At 45.4% G+C, this 14,066-nt stretch overlaps 1 protein-coding gene across 4 annotated transcripts in view; it reads right to left on the bottom strand.

Annotated features, from left to right (window-relative positions):
* The window catches only part of PAK3 (p21 (RAC1) activated kinase 3), a 153,433-nt gene that overhangs the window by 57,696 nt on the left and 81,671 nt on the right, over positions 1-14,066 (bottom strand). The window lies entirely within an intron of this gene.

The raw sequence follows: 14,066 nt of genomic DNA, 5'->3' as shown, positions 1-14,066 counted from the left end.
CTAGCTGGTGCATTAAGACTGCTTTTAAAAAACCACTTGGCATCTTGCCTATTATGTTTTTCATTTTGTTTATGTTAAAAAAAAAAAAAGAATCAAACAAGGTTTAGAAGACAGGGAAAAAAGAAAAAAGGACCATTTTCCCTGCTCCTTATATTCTCTGCAGGTGTTGGTTCTTTCTCTGCTCTTCCACAGTTTATTCTCTGGTTGACATACAGAAGATGTGCCGTGATAAACAATCAGCTGAACCCCCCCCAGCCTAGCGCCATTCCAACCCACGCTAACAACGCTCACCAAAGAAATGGCATTGGTCCCTTCCCCTGCAACAGTCCCCACGGGCAGACCAAGAGCTGGTTTTGCCTTGAGAGACACGCGTGCAGCTCTCCGGGAAGCAAGAGGGAGGGTGTACCATGCTGACTACAACCCCACTCTGCTGAAGCACCAGCCCGTGTCCCACTAGACACACTCAGGCCAAGCCAACAACCACCACACAACTGAGGAACTGCCAGTAATTCAAAAGAATACTGCCAGTAATTCAAAATTATAGACGGTTGCCATTTTCTAGCACCTTGCAGTCACCTTTAACTCATTTTGCCTTTGCAATTCTTAGTCTGCAAGCTGAGAAACTTGCTGTAGGAAACAACGCTAAAGCCCTGTGAAAGAGTAGAAGGATGAATCCGACACTTAAAAGACAACTCAAGGCCACCCCAGGATTGCCAGGCAGAGTTGGGAGGTGAGCCCCACTCCAAGAAGTAAAAATAAAGACCAGGGAGTCCTCTGGATATCACAGCTCTGCTAGTGGGGCTGAAGACAAAGACCTCTAATCAGGAGAGCATGGGATGGACTTCAGACTTCCAAATGCCACAAGCAGAGACAGATACCAACACCACATGAAAAGATTTGCTGTACTGATCTTCCCAGGACACTATGCTATGTTTGGAAGGACAGAGCTCCTGCCTCCAGGTAAGGAAAGAACAAAGCCCAGACTGCCACATGCCTTTCACCTGGGAGGTGGATGCGTTCCAGATTCTGCATCATCTCTTCAGGGCACAAGGGCACGAAGGCATTCATATCCCCATTTACTTCCTCAGGGGCAACGTTTTGCCTTTTATTCTTTGCCAGGCCTTTTATTTACAGCTGACTAGCTTCATATATCTAATATTCACCTGCTACGTTAGTGATCTTATCGTGCGTAATGGCATATCTACCTTGGGGGTATTATGGATCTGGAGCAGTCACAGGGCGAAATGGAGCAGTTGCTGCGTACACTTATTTCCAGTTGCCAGCTAGACCCTGGCTTCAGAGCAGCAGGATGGGAAGACTAGGAGAGCAAACGTACAAATGCTATTCTTATATAGGTCAGGGGAGAAATGACACCTATATGCAGAAAGCAAAACAAGATCCACACACTTATTCTGTTGTTTTCTCAGCTACCACAAGGGTCTGGTATTTTTAAACTGTTAAAACAGGGATTCAGCAATTAACACCTCATTGCTCAAAAAAAAAAAAAAAAAAAAAAAAAAAAATTAAAGATAATCATCTGCTCCAGAGTACTGCTCTACTACTCCTTCTTGCCTGACTCCACATTACAACAGGAAAACATTTCACCATCCTCTTACCACCTAAATGAAAAAATAAAGGGGTTGGTTCTGGGAACTACTCACATTCCTCCTGCATTGCGTCAGCAACCACCACGGCTACTGGGCCCAGCGCAGGATGAAACAACGCCCCCAAAAGGTGGTGGCATCCAGGAGTAGGGACATCCCAGCCTCCTGTAAGGGAGAGTGCTTGAGCCAGCAGGGATCGTTCTAGTTTTGGAAACGGCACTGTGTCCACGCTGCAAATCCTAGTTAAAACAGCTGGTAAGTATTTCACACTTCTGGGTTTCATTCCTGTTTCCTGCAAATTTTCACTAGGGCAAACCACTTAGCTTCTCCACACAACCACAGATGCCTTGTCTGAAGAACCTGGGAGCACATTTGCAAGTCACTGATGTAAAAGGACACAAATCTCTTGATAGAAGCAGACAAGAGGCAAGCCACGTCTGTTCCCAACACATCAGGGTACCCCCATCTCTCTGTCCAGACTGCGCACAACCATCCATTGCTCAGTAGGGGCTTCTAAAGCAGCCTGGGTCCTAATGCAGAAATCTCTACAAACATACAAACTCCAAGAGCAGCAGTTGACACTAATGCAATCTTGTATCAGGTCAAAGAAAGTACCAAAATAAGGAACCATCAAAAAGCACAGAAACAAGTAAACAAACAAAAAAAGCAAGGGAACAGGAAAGAGGACAACAACAGGACCCAAAATAGATTCCTTGTGCCAGGCACACATCAGGTTTATGGCATAAAAGCTTTGCAAAGAAACTTGTTCTTAAAACAGCTCATCAACATTTACCCCGCTGCTGGCTGAAGCCTACTACCGTTTGACACCCCCCACTTTCTATTTACAACAACTTCAGGCCTTAAAAGAAAACTGAAGTATATTAATTGAGGATTTTGAGGCACCAAGTGACAGCTGCATTGTTATATATTCTACAAGAAGCAAAGCAGGCCGAGAACTGGGGAGGACAACAGAGAAGCAGTACGCAAGGACAGAAGACATCCAAGAAAATCTTAACAGCTCCTCCGCCTGTCTTTATTCTCCTGTCATTACAAACGAGGGCCGAGGGTTCGGAGGCGCACTGCACTCCCCAGCCATACATCCACAGGTGGGCACACAGCCCAGACAGCCTGTGCAGGGGCACCGAGATGCCAGCGAGGAGGCAGGTTCAGCTGCACTCCCAGCGCGCTGTCCCTGAGCAAACGCGCCTGATACAGACGCAGCACCGGTAAGAGACAGCTCACGACCAGCCAGCTTGAAGAGCAGACAGAAGATGGTATGTCCGCTCCCGTACTGACAAACTCTGGCTGACTTTTGAAACTGTAAAGAGCATTTCCACGTGTACACAGACAGCAGCAAACTGCTGCTCCTCAGCTTAGCCACCAGCAACTGCCGCCTCAGGTGGGTACCTGGCTACAAGATGCCCGTGTCCGCAGTCAGCTTCCCAGGCGCCATCCCAGGAGGAAGAGCAGAAGCCATGGGAAGATGGTGGGATACAAGGGAGCTGGCACCACACCGCCAGCCTCCAGGCTCAAAGTACCCCCAGCTCTGCCTCGGTGCAAACCAGTGCCTGGAGCTGTTCTTCACCAGGGGACAGGAGCAGGGCCCTGCCTGGTGTGTTGTTTCCTTGCAGGACATACTGACAGGCAGAGTCACGGGCTGAGGGTACAAGAGCAGGACACCTGCCACACACTTCACAAATGACCTCAGACAAGTTACTCACTGTCTCTGTGTGTCTGTTCTTGCTCTGTGAGGAACTCAGCTCTCTCCCCTGCTGTTCACGTAGATGGGAGGTGGCTTCTATTTTGCCAGATCTATCAGACTTTAAAGAACCTAATAAAGAGCAGTTTAGTGTCAGAAACCTGACAGCAATCATGTTGCTAGCCAGCACACAGTACATGCAATACACTGTCAACAACCTGGATAGCAAGTGAAGAAGAGAAGGATTAAAAGGCCCACAAAATACCACCGCAGGAACTGGAAAAAACCCAGGAAGTACTGGGGGGGGGGATATCAAACCTCTGGAAATGCTGGATTGCTAGGGAAAAAAAGCAACAGAAGCAAGACCTGAGCCTTTACACTGATCTGTCCTTGAGGAGGAAAACACAAGAAAAATGGAGGTGAAATGATTTCATTAAGTGGCAGAAAACTACGAGAAATGAGCAAGACACTGTAGCTAGGGACAGTGTCTAAAAAAACCCAAATAACTCACAACAGCTGATATATTGTCTGATCTCAGACAAAATGAACCTGTCTAAAGGCACTATTGTTTAGGCAAAATCCTGAAGCAGAGAAAAGAATAAACGCTTTGGTTACAGAGCTGTGCGTCACCGTGTCTACGTGTAACTAGAGATACTAGAGGTTCCCCTAGTGAAACAGGTAATGGCCCGAGGCACGCACCCATTACAGGGGAGCCTGCGAGGGTCCCAATTAGCTCTAGAGAAATGCCTCCAAACAGCACGGCCATCTGAACTATCCAGCCAGCGTGGGAGAGAGCGACAGGCCCAAAGAGCATTTGCATCGAGTGAGAATACGGTTAAAGCATGGAGAGACAGACTGCCTGAAAATACAGGCTTTGTGGTCCAGAGCACAGTACAGGAGGATATGTAAAAAGAAAAATGCTCAGCTCCGAGCAATGGAGTAAACACATATAGGAAACAAAATACTTTTAGGATACGGTTTCTCCAGAAAGTAAACAACAGGGGTGAATGCAGTGACTGAGGATGCTCCTGTGAATACAAGGATCTCTGCAGTACAACCTCAGCAGAGGAACAGACTCCCAATAGTCAGGCTCTGCAAAAGAAGCTGCCAGCCATTCTACAGCTATGTTTGCTGCTGTGCCATTAAATCAAAGACCAGTTTGATTCCAGCTGGATTGTAGAGCCAGCTGCAATGATAAGAGGCAATCTTAGACTGGAGAAATGCCACCAAACATTGAAAACGTAGAATAAAAAAAATGTTCAGAGGTCACCGGGCAAATACAAGCTGTTGATAAGAAAAACCTCACAAAACCAGAGGCATTATCACTTCAGCTTGACAGAAGCTGACAGACAGAACCATCCACTGCTTGGCAGCAGGGCCATGCAAACATGAAATAATAAACATATTTGATGAAATACTACCATTTCCGTAGAAACTGATGTCCCTAAAAGGCCTTAGAAGACAAGAGGTTTTGATTAAGAAACTAGAACAGGAAAAAAAAAAAGACCACAGAGCACACTAAACCAATTAGAAGCCACACTAACTAACAGGTCACAAAGACTAACTGTGCTCTAAGAACCATCACTGAGTGAGCCTGTTCCTAGTGAGGTTAATTCCTGGCCCTGCATTTACCCAAGGCCTTAAAGGAATTCTTAGAGCAAAAGATGCAACGAGCACCTTGCAGCGTACTGAGCTGGAGAAGCTCTGCAGACTCTCCACCACCTCTCTGAAGTCTGGGAACATCCAGGCACACACCACAGCAACAGGCAGTGCTGGAGAAAGCTACAGTGGAAAACTAGCCAAATATCTAATAGTGTAAATCTTCAGGTTCTGCCCTCCCCCCCCCGTGGTAAACTTCAGAGGGAAACCTAAGAGCAACCTCTAGGAAAAGGCAGTGACCATCCATCGTGGTTGTTTAGTCTCTATACCCGAACAAAAGCATCCTCCCACTTTTAAGAGATGAAGGTTCTTTTGCAAAATTAATTATTTCTTCCAGCTCAAACAGCTATTTGCCATCAGAATCAAAATAAGACAACAAAATCTTTGTGTACCAGAGAAGAGAAAATATTTACCTTGCATTAAGTACACTTTTCCCAAGGTGCAGGCACAACTGTAAACAGGAAGAAATGTTAAGAAGAAAAGATACGGTAGAAGTTGTTTGCAACTACACACCTCAAAGCCAGAAGGGATACGAAACAGGATCTCCTCTCTTCAGGAGTAAAGAAAATTGTCACAAAGAACCACAAATTATTTATTAAAGAGAGTATGATACCATGGGAAAACAAAACAAAACCTAAAATAATCTAGATGCAGACATTTCTATCAAGAGAAACCAGATAACACTACCGGGAGGACAGTTCTTTCCTCTATTATCTTTAATTCAATTCTGCTTATCAGCATCATCATTACAGCTAAAAGTGCAAAGACTTTAACACATTTAGAGTCTCATTCAATTCCCACTGAAGGCACCAAATAGACTCCAGTAATGCTGTATCAGGTTTCTATGGGCCCTTCCAATCTAAAGAGCTAAACACTCCTTTAAGAACTAAATGAATTCAGCTTCCTTGCCTTTGTGAAGGAAAGGCCCTGGCTGCCTGCCCTTTCTCTGGACTCAGACACACTTGGCCGAATCCTGCAAAGGACTAAGGTCCCTCTGCTCCCACTGAAGTCAAGGGCATCTCTAAGGCTCAGCACGCCAAAAACCAGGCTGCCTGCCACACCGGGGTCAAACGCCAAGACGCCAGCTAGTAAATGCACAAACCCTGGGAAGAAAGAAAGTGCGAAGGCAAAGCCCGTGGCTCAGAATGGGCAGCCCTGTATCATTTTCTGTGCATGCCAGGCACACGAAAGTCCTGCTGTACCAGTGGGCATGCTTCTCCATTTCATCCTGCGACCTGCGAGTCTAATTCAGGCCGACACGGAACGGTGTGCACACCTGAATAAGCCTCCACTGGAAAATGTGGGCCATCACACCACAGTTTATTACTATTTCATTATCTTCAGATTCAATTCAGCCCACAACAGCTCCTAAATAAATGCAACACTTTACAGATCTTGTTACTGTATTACTTTCTGTGTTTCAAAATATTTTTCTTCCATTATCTAGAAAATATTTATACAGAACAGTAACATTTTGTGCATCTGAAGAGTCATTTATCTGAGGTTTACAAAGCCCTTCACCAGCACCAATTAAACAAAGCCCTTAACACCATATAGGTGAACTTCAGTAACACCCATCCCTAACTCCAATAATCTCAAAGCACTTCTGGACTGATCAGTGAATTCTTATTAGACAAATCACACACACTTGTCTGCAGAGCCAGGGCCAGAATCCTGGGCTTTCCACTGCCAGAAGTCTCAGCCTTTCAGCCGAAATGAGAAAAAGCACTGAAGGCAGACACTGCAGACTGCACACCACAGCCTGTGCCAGACAAAGCTCACCCTCCGCATCAGAAGCTGAACAGAGCTTACCTGAACTAGCCAGAACACAGGCACCAGTCCGCAGAGAGCTTACAAACTAGGAAATCAATGCACAGAGATTAAATTACCGCTCCAAATTGCCATAATCAATCTATGGATGTAAAAATGAGATAAATTAACAAACATGCCACTACCTGTCCCCAATATACACTCCAAGAGCCCAAACTCCTCCTCTTGCTGCCTAGCATCCACCACTACCAGTTGTAAGCTCTCCAGCCAAGAAATACAACCAGAGTTCCTAGGTTCTGCGCCCTGTACACAACATCTAATATATCAAATCTATATTCCGAATTAAATTGTACAAAGCATCTCCTGTACTCCAGAGGACAGCAATCACATCAGGTGGTTTGCAGCACTAAGTCTTACCTGCCACACAGTTGCCTTGTCCTTGTAAAGGTGCATACCCTCTGCTACGTTCACCTTGACATTTTGACATTCAAACACTTGCCTACAGCTATAGGGGCAGGTGTACCTGGTCACATCGCTTACTGAATACTCTTCTGCTAGATGCACTGATCACAACCCCTCTGTGTCTTTGCAGCTTCTGATCCCCTTCAGCAACATCGCTTAGTGGCTGATTTCTTTCAAAAACCTGATTAATTCTGCTATTGACATCCCTGTAATTTCTGCTGTTCTCAAGGGGAGCTAAAGTCTTTTAAAAATACAGCCTTTAATATCCGAATCAAATCAAAAAATCAGAAGGGCTTTTCCGATCCTGCCTCCCCATGCAGGAACACAGGAGGAAGTGCCAGGAATCTGATGTTCTCTTCTGCTCTCTGACTTATCACGGGGACTCCGGCCAATTGCATAATTACAATGTGCCTCAATTCCCTCATTTCTCAGTGGCTACAATTATGCTGTAACAAATCCCTGGTCACCCGGGACTGATCCTGTACTTAGGATTCTGCCTCCCTGCAGGCACATCGCAATCCGGCAGGCACAGGCCGTGCTCCTGGGAGAGCCAAGGTCTCCCGACTGGAGCTGGCCATGAATTTTTCAGCAAGTTACATGTCAGTGGCTTGAAAGAGAATCTTTTCATGGGAATATGCCACTGTTCTGGAAGGCTTCATCAGAAGGACATGTCTCTGGATGAAGCAGAGAGGAAACACCATTTTTGTTCCCTTAGAGAGCAGCTGAAGAAAGCGCAGACTTGGGGCTGTTAACAGGAGTGGGAAACCCAGGTTCAATGCAGGTACTGTCCTGGCCGGGGATCCAGATTCCCCAGGAACAGTTTTCCCCTCTCCTTTGTGAAAATCTCTTAATAACATTTCTTCCATGCCCACTCTTGTCTGAAAAGCTTGAAAAGGTCTTAGTGCCAGGGAGATATGGAAGACAAAACCATTTCCTACCTGGCCCTACGACAGGGAAAGAGCTCAGGTTCCACTCACCTGTAAGTGCTGCTGTGCAGACAACACTGACCAGGGTACTGCGAGCTGAGCTCTCAAGAGTCCAAGGATGTTGGAATCTCCACTCAACCTCCCTCCAACAAAGAACCAGCCTGCTGGTCACCTCTCAGGGATTCTGTACAGATTATTAATTAGTTAATGGCTGGAGAGTGCTTAGAAAAGGTAGAAGGTGAGGTGTTGCTGTCATTTCCCATTATTATCATGGCTCTCTGACACACAGGCAACTTGGATCTGTCCCTTCCTATGAATCTGTGATGCTGGACTCAACACGAACCAGTTCTTCCAAGCACAGCATGTGACTTACAACAAGCAAATCTTGGCCTAGAACCTTTTAAGAGAGCTCTGGAGATGGGCAGAGGGCCACACACTCCCAACCTGCAAACGTAGCCACGTGACACATGCCCCATGAGACTATTTGAAGATGTCCTTCTGCCAAAAGCTACTGTTCACCCAGAAAAGCTGGCATGAAGACGTGTCTGTACTAAACCATTTGTATGTTGCATCTGCTGACTTAGCCTAAATTGCCACCAAAGGGATTTGGGCTAACTTTCCAACTTCACAGTGACAAAGGCTGAGGCAGACATTCCTGCAACGTGGCTCTAAGAATGGTAACTCCCACCAGAGAGGAAGAGAGGACCACCAGGACTCCGATCTACTGGAGCTCATCAGCCCTCCCTTCATCTTCATCCAAACTGACAACATGGAAGACACTGGCCAGACTCTCCCTAGAAGATTATTTATTACAATCTAAACTTTAATGCCAACATGTTTAAAGTGGGCCTAACTCTTTCAGTAATTTAAAAATTACTTAATTTGACAATCCCAACCGCACAAAATGGATCGAAGCAAAGGCTGGAGTTTGCACAAGCATGTGACACTGGGTGTCCACACCACTCGAAGCAGGTGATTTATAAACGAATCGGTTAAGCTGCTGCCAGCTTTCTGACAAACTCAGAACTCCCTCCTCCCAGGCTGACAGGACAGATTACCTTCATCTCTTTGTCAGTCAAAAGACCAAAGAAACGTCTACTCGGCAGCCAAAGCTGCACTTGCAGTTCTTAAAGATGCACCCGAGTTTGTTTTTCCAGCGGGCACATCAGCAGAGGACGCAGCCCCCTCCCAGCAGCAAGTGTCTCGGCAAGTGGCTGGCCCACGCTGGCTTCCACGGAGAAGCTAGAGGGGAGTGCATCTCCCCTCTGTTATCCCTCTATCTGCAGTGTCACCCTATGCCCTGGACGGGAACACTTCAGTTGTCCTGGTGCACCAGGAATCACACACCTCTACTCTTTACCTCCCTATCCTCAGCAAAAAAAATAATATGCTTTGATAACTTGCTGGCAACAGCTGTCAAAAATCCAATGTATGTGCATGTGAGTGCTGTATGTGCGTATGTCAGAAATTACTGTTTATCATCCAGCTATCTCACTAATCTTTTTACCAAACTCCGTGGATATAGGGTAACGTGATATTAAAAGGACTTGGCTAGATTATCAGTGCCGGCAGCACACACCACCTCCATTTCTAGGCGTGCAATCGCCTGCAATTTCAGATAATGCACCTTCCCCAAGGCTTTGGCAAAACATGCATTTGCGTTGCAGGACATCAAGAGACAGAGAGGCAATAAATTTTTCTTTCCATCCTTCCTTCCAAGAGATAAACGACTTGGCAAGTTGAGTGATAAAGAACTGATATAATTATATGTTATTAAGCTGCAACTAATACTGGTAGAGAATGGATAAGGGCCGGCTGATCAGAAATGCTGTCAAGGAGAATCTAAGATGTGGCATTAAGGCATAGACTGAAAACAGAATACATTTTGTGTTTCTCTTAGAAATATTCAACTCTATTTCAAGCCACCACTTCTTGTTGTTTTACTTGGCATGAGCACTTTTCACCATAAAGAATTTTTTCTTCTGTCAAGAATTTTACAAAGGAGACAACAAACAGCAGCTACCAATGAAGTGGAGAGCCTCCATGTTCTCTTTGGCAAAAAAGCCCATCTAATCTTCATTCAGAAAGAAATGCCAGCCCGAGCAGAAAACTCTACCAGACCTCACCGCACAGCCCCTTTGCTCCTCATGCAAGGCCTCCACCTGAATCCATACCATTCCTGCATTTACTCCCTGGACTTCCTTGAAACAAAATTCCTGTGCTGAACATCTTACCCGTAAATTTCTTGCCAACCACGACTAAAACGTCAAAGAATATGATGGGATTCAGTACTGCAGCAGAGAAATGACCGCCTGTTTCAGGTGCACACAGACGGCAGTGCTCAGCTCCAAGGAGAATCCAGCTCCGGTTGCATGTGTCTCACCATCCATGTGGAAAGCAAATACTTCTACTCACCTGCCGAGCAGGAGTTACCCAGATTTACTGAGCACATATTCCTGCACATTACCTTCGGGGCCTGGCCAAAGTTAACACTTTCAATATCAAGCACCCACCTATGTGGTAGCTACTGGTGCTTCTACAGCCCATTCAGGTCCTGGCCTCTGCCCAGAGATCCCCACAGTGGGGGTTAAACAGTGGTTCTGGTATTGGCAATGGAAAAACTGGGAGCTGCTAAAACATCTGGGCCTGCATTCCTTTAAGTCTAAACCAGCATTCCTATCAGATAATACAAATCTGTGATGACTTGTGAGCTGAAGAGGGAAGTTTCTCTGCCCCTTTGACTAGTTCCACTGATTTCTACGACAGAGAAATTTGAGGAAGAAAAGCATAAACTGAGTTCTAACCTCATCAGTCTTCTGATCCCACACGACATTTACATGTGGCCAGTATGTGGCCGGCCACCAAGGCAGATTCTGTGCCAGTTTTCTGGGCTTGTACCATTCCCAGCTCAGCAAAGTTTCACACCAGTTGAAAGCTGGGGCCTTTACCAGAAGGTGAGTGTTCAGTGTTACTGACAGAACTCAGTCATGATTATCCTGGTAGATCATTATACTCTTTTAGCAATTATCATCAGCACTAATATAACTTTGGCTGCTGCAAACTGTAAGATTGCCTTGATCTGATTCACATTCAGGGGCATTATATCATAAAGTGCAACATATGATCCCAGTCTGACACGCTGATACTGCAGACTGTGTAAATGGAGATGAATCACTTCCTAAGTCTTTGCAGAAGGTTTGTTTGCCCTCAAAGAAACAAGTTTCCATTCTTCTAAAGGCCGCTTGGACAGCAGAACCGTGCATTCTTTTTCCTGTCTGTAAGGAAGCACCTCCAGGGTAGAAGCCCTTTTTCGAGTGACTTGCCTATGCCTGCAGCCATCTGCAGAATGCCTGTGCCCAGAACTCTGTTTGAGAAAGGAAATCTTGTGAGAGGGAAAGGACTTTGAAAGGGAGCTATAGAAAGGATGAAGGGGTGCTGGAAAACAGCAGAAATCTTGAGACCATGTTCCTATTGCAAATGCTATTTAGGTGTCACGTGGAGAGGAGAATTGATGCCGTTATTAAACACAGTTGATTTTATAAACATCAATTCTGTAAATTAAATGAAAACTTGAGGTCAGACCCCATAACTGGAGGCAGGATTTGGCCAAAGGCCATTATTTTTCATAAAGACTGGCCCCTGGGATGGCAGGTGTGTCACGAAACCCCTAGTGAGATAGTTAACGCAGACTAAGAGACCAGTACTGACAGATTATTTACTACTGAAAGTAATCTTACCACTGAGCTCTGACACAGGTTTGAAAATCCATTCAGATCCCAGAAGCTTGACTGCAAAACAATTCAACATGTGGCAAACCACACATCCTCTATATGTACAACTTACCTGGGATGCTGCTTGGAGTTTGCTTTCCCCTGGTCTCTCAATTCTAACCTGTTTACGTTTCCAGGAATTAAAGCTAAAGGGTGCTAAGATTTTTCACAGGAAAAAATACAGGAAAATTGGCCTCCCCCAAACTATCAGGCCAGAGTTGCAATTGCATTTTCACTTGTTTCACTAGACCCATAAAACACCACTTGTGCTGAACGGGTGCAAGGGGAAGACATCGAGTTCCAAGTATTACCCAAATTGAACAAGAGCATCATTTGTTGGTAACTACTTTGCAGTTAAATGGATTGAAATGGGTGAGTCCCTTGCATTGAGGGCTATCAGCTTTCTGGATCAACAACAGCATGAGCCCAATGCGACAGTAATTCAGGCCCTACCTTCTACCTTCAAAGTGTGAGGCAGAGACATTAATACAGAAATGCAGCTCCATAGGCTGTAGGATCCTGGGTACCAGAAATTCTGCTCAGTGCAGTCTCAGGCAAAGCACAGGGAGAGCCCAGAGGGACAGTCTCTAAGATGTGGTTCCAGCATCCACAGCTGGCCTAAATTTTACTCCATGCCAGGAAGCAGCTCCTTTCTCACAGATGGCTGCTGTTAGCGAGCGCTGACACCCACCATGGAGCAAGTGGGCATGCAATATTAATAGCATCAATGAGAAAATTATGAGCCCACATCAAAGCACTGAAAGTTGTTTTTATGACATTTGGCTTTAAAACTAAGTGCAAAGGGAAAGGTATTACAGTCAGCTAAGCATGTTTAAAGGACTTTCTTTTTAGGATGTGATTCTGCAGTTTTCAAACACACACACACACACACACAGAATGACCCCTTAAGGACAGGGAAAAGCTACTGTCAGCTATAACTCAGCAAAACACAAGTTATGCGAAGAAATAAAAATCAATGCTGCTCTGAAATTTAGCCTGGTAGAAAAGTCAAAGCTATCATAACTAATGGCTGGGAAGTTCTGCTGTGACCATGTTTTTCCTACAACACGGTCATCCCCTTGGAATCTGGGTCCAAAGATTCTGCCGGAATTGAACAGAAGCAAACCAATAATGCAAACAAAGTAGTACAAACTCATTTGCTAGAATTTTTCTACTGACAGGCAATGATAAAAGAGCATAATGAATTAATCTAATTTTGAAATCTCCCCCCCCTCCACTAAAACACACTGACATTGAACCAAACTACATAGAGCCTACTCTCATCAACAGTGGCAGCACAGCTGAAACATGAAGATGCTGTCAGCAACGCAATCTCTGTGAGAAGACTCTTGGATTTGGGCATATAACAAATTAGGGACAAGTACAAAGCATAAAAATATTATCATGAGGATATAGCGGCTGTTACTGGTATCCCTTTCAACTGGAATGGAGACTTTTCAGCCATGGCTAAGACTCCACAGCCCAATCTGAGCTCCTCTGCTTGCACTCCGAGCACCTTGATGCACGTGCCTGTTTTGATAGCTGTAAAGGCACGTGAGCGCAGAACCGTACCCACAGCAGCATGCCCTGCAAGGTGTCCATCGTAGTCCTGTCCTGCTGACAGCGGCGGGAGTCTATCACTTTCAGCTTGCAGGGCACATGCTCTATCACTGCAACGCTCTGAGCAGCTATAAGGTATGGCACGACGGTAACAGCGAAGCCTTCATGTGATACTAGATGTGCTTCTTTGATAGCTCTGACACTTTAACATCCACCCACAGTGAGGGCCTGACATCTTTTTAAGTAGTTTGTTGAGACACAACCTGATGACTCAACTTAGTTATTTGTCTTAATCTGCAACAGACCTCGGAGCCGCACAGTAAAATATGACGGGCTATTTCCTCTCAGAGCAGGTGAAAGATGGAATCAACCACTAATACATCTGCTCTACTTCCTCAGTTTCATTTTGAATCAAACCCTGCCTATCTTCCACTTATTATTTAGGCAAAATCAGTAGGATCAAAGCCAATACTATCCTACACGTGTGCAGCCTCCCTGACTTCACTGGCGCTCGGGCCAGACAGTTTGAAATTACATCACTGGCATCTTGATGCGGCTTAGATGGCATCACCTCAGGTTACACAGTAACACAGGACTGGGAGAGACCCACAGGGTC

This window comes from Balearica regulorum, chromosome 11 (genome assembly GCF_011004875.1).
Source record: "Balearica regulorum gibbericeps isolate bBalReg1 chromosome 11, bBalReg1.pri, whole genome shotgun sequence".
In the NCBI taxonomy this organism is placed as follows: Eukaryota; Metazoa; Chordata; class Aves; order Gruiformes; family Gruidae; genus Balearica; species Balearica regulorum.
This window is presented reverse-complemented; position numbering and strand designations above follow the sequence as displayed.